Below are 6,989 nucleotides of genomic sequence, written 5' to 3'. Positions count from 1 at the left end.
TTGCTTGGTCTCTATGTGCCGAAGCAGTTGTGAAGGCTTCATTGCCTCCTTAGCTAGCCTGTCGCCACATATTTTGCAAAGTGGGCTTGGCGCGTCAGTCACCTCAGAAATCAGATCAGAAATCAGAAAACCTTTATTGTCATTCTACATAGTACAATGAAATTGGAGACCTCCATCCAGTGCATGAGAGGTAGATAGAAGTAACATAGTCAAGTAAACGAATAAGAGAAAAGTAGATGAATAATCGGAAACTGTAGTGCGGATAAAGTGCGGTAGTCGTGCAGGAGGAAAGTGTCATCAGTGTCGGCTGGAGTTGAGGGCGGCTATGGCTTTGGGAAAGAAACTGTTTTTGAGTCTGTTTGTCCTGGTCTTCATTTGCCTGTAGCGTCTTCCAGAGGGCAACAGGTCAAACAGGGCAGGGCCAGGGTGGGAGCTGTCCGCTGAGATGGCCTTAGCCCTGCTGAGGCAGTGGGTCGCGTAAATGTCCGTAAGGGAGGGGAGAGGGCAGCCAATGATCCTCTGAGCTGCCTTCACCACTCTCTGCAGCTTCTCCCTGTCAGCGGCAGTGGAGCTGCCGAACCATACTACGATGCAGTAGGTCAGTAGACTCTCGATGGAAGAGCGGTAGAAGGTCAGCAACAGGTCGGTGTTGAGGTTGTACCTCCTGAGGACTCTCAGGAAGTGTAACCGCTGCTGAGCCTTCTTGACGATAGTGGTGATGTTCTCTGACCAGGAGATCCGGTCAGAGATGTGGACGCCCAGGTACTTGGTGCTGTGGACCCTCTCCACCTGCTCGCCGTTGATGAAGAGGGGAGCTGGCTCAGGGCTATGCCTTCTGAAGTCTACGATGATCTCGTTAGTCTTCTTGGTGTTCAGAGCGAGATTGTTCTCTGAGCACCAGTCGACCAGCGTCAGGACCTCCTCTCTGTAGGCTACCTCATCGCCCTTGTAGATGAGACCGACCACAGTGGTATTGTCGGTGAACTTGACAATTCGGTTGTGGTTGTGAGCCGGTCTGCAATCGTGAGTGTAGAGGCAGAAGAGGAGGGGGCTCAACACACAGCCCTGTGGGGAGCCGATGCTCAGCGTACGGGTGGAGGAGAGGCGGGAGCCAACTCTCACAGCCTGGAGTCGGTTGGTCAGAAAGTCATTAATCCAGGCACATGTGAGAGAGGGGAGTCCGAGAGTGTCCAGGTTTGTGGTGAGTCTGTCTGGGAGGATGGTGTTGAATGCCGAACTGTAGTCCACAAAGAGCATCCGGACATAGCTCTGCTGCTGCTCCAGGTGGTTCACCGCACAATGGAGGTCTACGGTGATGGTGTCCTCTGTGGATCTGTTGGTCCGGTATGCAAACTGGTGGGGTCAAGGTGTGGGGGAAGACAATCCTTGATGTGCTGAAGAACCAGCCTCTCAAAGCACTTCATGATCACCGGAGTGAAGGCCACTGGTCGGTAATCATTCAGGCTAGAGATGGCCGACTTCTTCGGCACTGGGATGATGGTTGAGGTTTTCAGGCAGGGCGGGACGGTTGCTAGGGCCAGGGAGCGGTTGAAGATCGTGGTGAAGGTGGGGGCGAGCTCCTCAGCGCATGCCCTCAGCACCTTGCCGGGGACCCCATCTGGGCCTGCGGCCTTTCTGGGATTCACTGCAAGGAGCACCTTTCTGACCTTGTGCTCCTGAACAGTGAGTGGAGTGATGTCAGAGCTGGGTGGGGGAGGGGGCAGGGCAGAGACAGGGGAGTGCTGCTGGGATGTTCCAAACCGAGCAAAGAAGCTGTTTAGCTCCTCTGCCAGCTGTGCGCCTTGGTCTTCGACTTGAGCGGCACTGCCCCTGAAGTTGGTGATCTCCTGGATGCCCTGCCACACCTTACGGCCGTTGTTGCTGGACAGGTGGGACTCGATGCGTTGTCTGTGGTCCGCTTTCGCCCGTTTGACTCCTCTCTTCAGCTCAGCTCTGGCAGCGCTGTACAGAGCTCTGTCTCCTGACCTGAAGGCGGTGTCGCGAGCTCTGAGGAGGGAGCGGACCTGGCTGCACATCCAGGGTTTCTGGTTAGGGAAGACCCGGATGGTTTTGGTCACAGTCACATTGCTGGTGCAGAACTGGATGTAGGCCAGAACTGTGTCTGTGTGTGTCCCCAGCTCCTGGTGGTCGAACAGGTCCCAATCTGTCCGTTGAAAACAGTCTTTGAGTTTGTGGAGTGCATCCTCAGGCCAGGAGGTGATGGTCCTTAAGGTGGGTCTGAGTTTGCGTCTGAGGGGGGTGTAGGCAGGGAAGAGCAGGAGGGACAGATGGTCTGATTCCCCGAGGTGGGGAAGGGGGATAGCTTTGTATGCATGTTTGATGCTGGTGTAGACATGGTCCAGGGTGATCTTGCCCCATGAAGCACACTTTACGTGCTGGTGGAAATTCGGCAGTACAGTCTTTAAGTTGGCCTTGTTAAAATCCCCCGCTACAATGTGGAAGCCATCAGGGTGAGCCCGTTGTTGTTCACTCACAGCTCTCAGCAGGAGAGAGAGTGCCGTGCTTACGTCAGCGTCGGGTGGAATGTAAACAGCAATGAAGATAACAACAGCTAGCTCCCTCGGGAGGAAAAAAGGCCGGCACCTGACTGCCATGTACTCGAGGTCCGGACAGCAGTGGCTGCCTATGATGGTCGCATTGTTGCACCAGTTATCGTGCACATACATACAAAGCCCCCCACCCCTGCGTTTACCGGAGTCCAATGTTCTGTCCGCGCGTAGCAGGGAGCGGCTTGCTAGCTGCATGCTAGCATCGGGGATATCCGGGCGTAGCCAGGTTTTGATTATAATAATCACACAACAGTCCCGAACGTAGTGGTTTCCCGTGAGCTGTAGATCCAGGTCATCCATTTTATGCAGCAGGGATCTGGCGTTGGAGAGAAACAGGCTCGGGAGAGGCGGCTTGTGCGGTTGTTTACGTAGCCTTAGCGTTAGGCCAGACCGACGGCCTCGCTTTTGCTTCATCTCTCTTCTTCGCCTGCGTCGCCTCCCAGACCCGACAACGATCCACGGAGACCCTGGCGGTCTCGCAATCTCGTCTGGGATGTTGTGCTTGCGGTGAAAGTCACTTGAAATAGGTATCCGTGATTGGTATCCAATGTCCGTGAGCGAGTGGAAAGTGTACTTGGGATTCCCAGTACAGAGTGTGCCAAAGAGTGAAAATAAAAAAAGATGGGCAAAGAAAAAAGAGCACTGGCGTGGAGAGCCGTAAGCCGCTGCGTCCGTGCGCGCCGCCATCTTGTCTCATCACCTGTGGCAATACATCGTTATTTTAAGGAGGACCCCAGAAATTTTCTTTTAGATACAGCTTTCCTTTACGTAGAAGTCGGAGCCTCTTCTTCTTCCGTCTCCTCATTGGGCTTTTTTTCCCTTTCCGAAGAAGCTTTCTAAACATCTCTGTTTCTTGCTCATTTTTGCTTGCTTCGCTAGCTTGACTGGGGTGACGTCACGTGACCGGGACGAGCGTCTTGACCTGAATTAACCTGTGTCAAGAAACACAGCTGCACCGACGGATGTAATTGGGAGAGAATCGCTAAATTTTTTACATTTTTCACATTTTTCAAAATAAATTCTTACCCGTTTTTACTAGCTTTGCGGGCTCAACTGGGGAAACATGTCACGTGACCGGGACGAGCGTCTTGACCTGAATTAATTGATCGTCGACAAAAATATATATTTATACTTTTTTATGTGCGGCTTGACGGCCCAGTACCAAGTGACCCACGGACCGGTACCGGTCCGCGGCCCGGTGGTTGGGGACCACTGACGTAGAGTACGTACCTCCGCTGCCATTGATAAATAAATAATATTGTTTGTGCAACTCTAACAGCATTAGGACCCTCTCAAATGGAATTGACAGAGACATGCTCATGAGGCACATTTAGAGCTTTCTGAAAAGCCAGGATCATTACAGAGGAGCAACGTGACAACGACGAGACAATGACGAGAGGGAACTTGGCATGTTTAATGGCGAACTCTCCCAACTGTTTAATTAGAATGCAGAAGATGAGGACTTTGATGGGTTTGCGTAATAATATCGATAAACAATGTGAGTACTATACAATACATGATTAAATAGTAGAATAAAATACAATGGAACTGACTGCCTTACTCCTGTGACTTTTTTTTTTCTACCGCAAGTCATTACATGCATGCGTCCTATATCCTATGTGTGGATTAAGTACAGAAAAGCCCCCGGAATTGAGTCTGCGCTTTTTAACCCGAAGCACCTTAACTTAAAATAGCTTTACTTGTACAAGGGAAAAGCAGAAGTATTTTTTGTTGTTGTTTTGAGTGATGGGGCTAAAAAAGGATTAGGGAATGGCCGATGCTTTGGAAGAAATCAAAAATCAGCTGAAAACTCTGGGAACTCTGGAAAAAAAAATCATCAGAGAACTCTGGACACTCTTCAAGAGACTGGGGGGAGACCAGAGATATTAAGAGGAGTATTATGGAAATTGATTGGATTAGAAAACAAGATGCAAGAAATTGCATTTGTCAAAGATGAGAATGCGACTCCTCATTCTGTTGGATCTGTCCGCTGCATTTGACACTGTCCACCACAATATCCTCCTTAACCAACTTCACTCCACTGGATTCTCTGGCATTGCTCTAACCTGGCTTCAGTCCTACCTCTTGAACCGAACCGAGTACGTTTCCCTGGGAGGGAAAAAATCCGAAACACACACTGTCACCTCCGGTGTCCCCCAGGGATCTGTACTCGGTCCTACCCTCTTCACTCTCTACATGCTACCACTAGGCAATATAATCAGGAAGTTTGACATCTCATATCATTGTTATGTGGACGACACCCAGCTATACCTCAAACTCGACCCCCCGCCCTTCACAACCCAGAGTCCTCCATCTCCTTCATCCATCCTCTCCCTGTGTCTGGAAGAGATAAAGGCGTGGATGAATCTCATCTTCCTGCAAGTCAATAGTGACAAAACCCAAGCCATGTTAATTGGCACTCCCCATCAGGTCCATACCTGCCCAATAACTGGCATCTCATTTGCCGGTCACACTATCCCCCTCTCAGCTACTATCACCAACCTGGATGTGAAACTGGACCCTCAACTCAACTTAGTCACACATAAAACACATCTGCAAAACCTCCTTCTTCCACCTCAGGAATATTTCCAAACTCAACCCCACACTTACCCTGACGGATGCTGAGAGACTTGTCCACGCCTTTGTCTCCTCCAGGTTTGACTATTGTAACACACTCCTCATCAGGATCCCTAGCAAGAGCCTCCAGAGGCTTCAGTACAGCCAAAACAGCGCTGCTAGTATCCTGATGAGGGTGCGGAAAAGCGACCACATCACACCCATCCTCCGTTCTCTGCACTGGCTCCCCATCAAATTCCGAACTGATTATAAGATCGCCCTCCTCACTCACCAGTGTATCCTCGGACATGCTCCACCATACCTCAAAGAACTCCTTGCCCCAAAACCTGCCACCCGAAGCCTCCGCTCATCCAATTCACACCTTCTCCACGTCCCGAAAACCAAGTTGCGCACCATGGGCGACCGGGCCTTCTGCCATGCAGCCCCCACACTGTGGAACTCCCTCCCGACCACCTAAGAGCACCCCAATCCACTGACTCTTTCAAATCCAGACTTAAAACTCACCTCTTTACTCTCGCGTTTCCGTAATCCTGTTTTCACATCCTGGTTGTTGTCCAGTTGTTTTATACTCTTCCTCGCTTTGTTTTCTTGTTTTTACTTGCCATGTAGCACTTTGAGATTCCTCCGAATGGAAAGTGCGTTATAAATATAATTTATTATTATTATTATTTTATTATTATAAGAAAGACCAGAAAGACAGAGTAAAAGATCTCAACCAACAATATAAAATTAATGTTGTGATCATCTCTGGGCTCAAGATCTGGCCTGGACAGCAAAATGGGACCAATGGTGAAGATGAGGTAGAAAATCAATCCAGCAAGTGGTGGATTTCCTCACAACAAAACAACAAATGTGGATGTCTGCCGATTTATTCCCAAAATGAAGGCAACTGGAGGTAGGGTGAGTGAAAATCCTGTGGTACTACGGAGATTTATAAATATCAAGCACAAAGTTGCTATAATAAAACAGGGAAAATAATCTAAGAGGCAATCCTCTTGATGTCTACATAAATGAAAATCTCAACAAGCAAATCGCCAACATTGCATGGAGAGCTCACCAACTGAAAAATCAAGAAAAAATACAAAGCACCAGTAATGATCAAAACGATAGATGAATTTGAGAAATACACAAATTAGGACAAATGTGGATACTACTTGGAAGATCAATTTAACAGGATTTAAAAGCCAACTTTGAAAAATACAGGACTATCTTTAGACATTGGACAAACATCTCAACGTCACTGCAATATCGAAAATGTGGATCAAAGAAAATACAGAGTCAACGAGTTTCCACCTCAATCGATATATAAGTTCACAGATGCAGAAGCAACAGAACAGGTGGTGGAGTAGAACTCTACATTGAAGACATTGTTTTTGAAACACTACTTAGTTTGTCAATGGTAATCGAAAACACTTGTGAATGTGTTAGAGTCGATTTTCTTCTATTTTTCTATCTGGAATCATGAAAACAAATGGGACTCGCACCCTATAGAAGTTATGGATTGAAGAAAAAAAAATGCCAGACTGAGGACACACTTGACATGCCCCCTAAAATACAAATTATATTCAGACTAAGACAAAATACTAACCTTGGGCTTAGAAGACTGTTGATATTTCATTCAACTGCAAATAAGCAGGAGCTCCACACTACCAGTGGCTGGTGTCATATACTGAAACAGAAGTCTCTTGTATTATACAATACAGGATGTTGCCTGTGCTGCTGCTGAGTGCAAATTGTGTTACTAAAACTATTCAACACTTGTCAAACACTGATACAGAAAGACAAACAATATTGTAGAATGTTGAATTGCTGAGCGTGTAATACATAATGAGAGGGATTTGC

The 6,989-nt window shown here is 48.2% G+C and overlaps 1 pseudogene; it reads left to right on the top strand.

Moving 5' to 3' along the window:
* The first annotated feature begins 4,766 nt into the window (after positions 1 to 4,766).
* On the top strand, positions 4,767 to 5,675 carry LOC148382175 (uncharacterized; annotated as a pseudogene).
* The last annotated feature ends 1,314 nt before the right edge of the window (positions 5,676 to 6,989 follow it).

This window comes from Syngnathus floridae, chromosome 18, assembly GCF_059516105.1.
Source record: "Syngnathus floridae isolate MCC-2025c chromosome 18, RoL_Sflo_1.0, whole genome shotgun sequence".
In the NCBI taxonomy this organism is placed as follows: Eukaryota; Metazoa; Chordata; class Actinopteri; order Syngnathiformes; family Syngnathidae; genus Syngnathus; species Syngnathus floridae.
The sequence above is the reverse complement of the archived record's forward strand: the minus strand, read 5'-3'. Positions and strand labels throughout refer to the sequence as shown.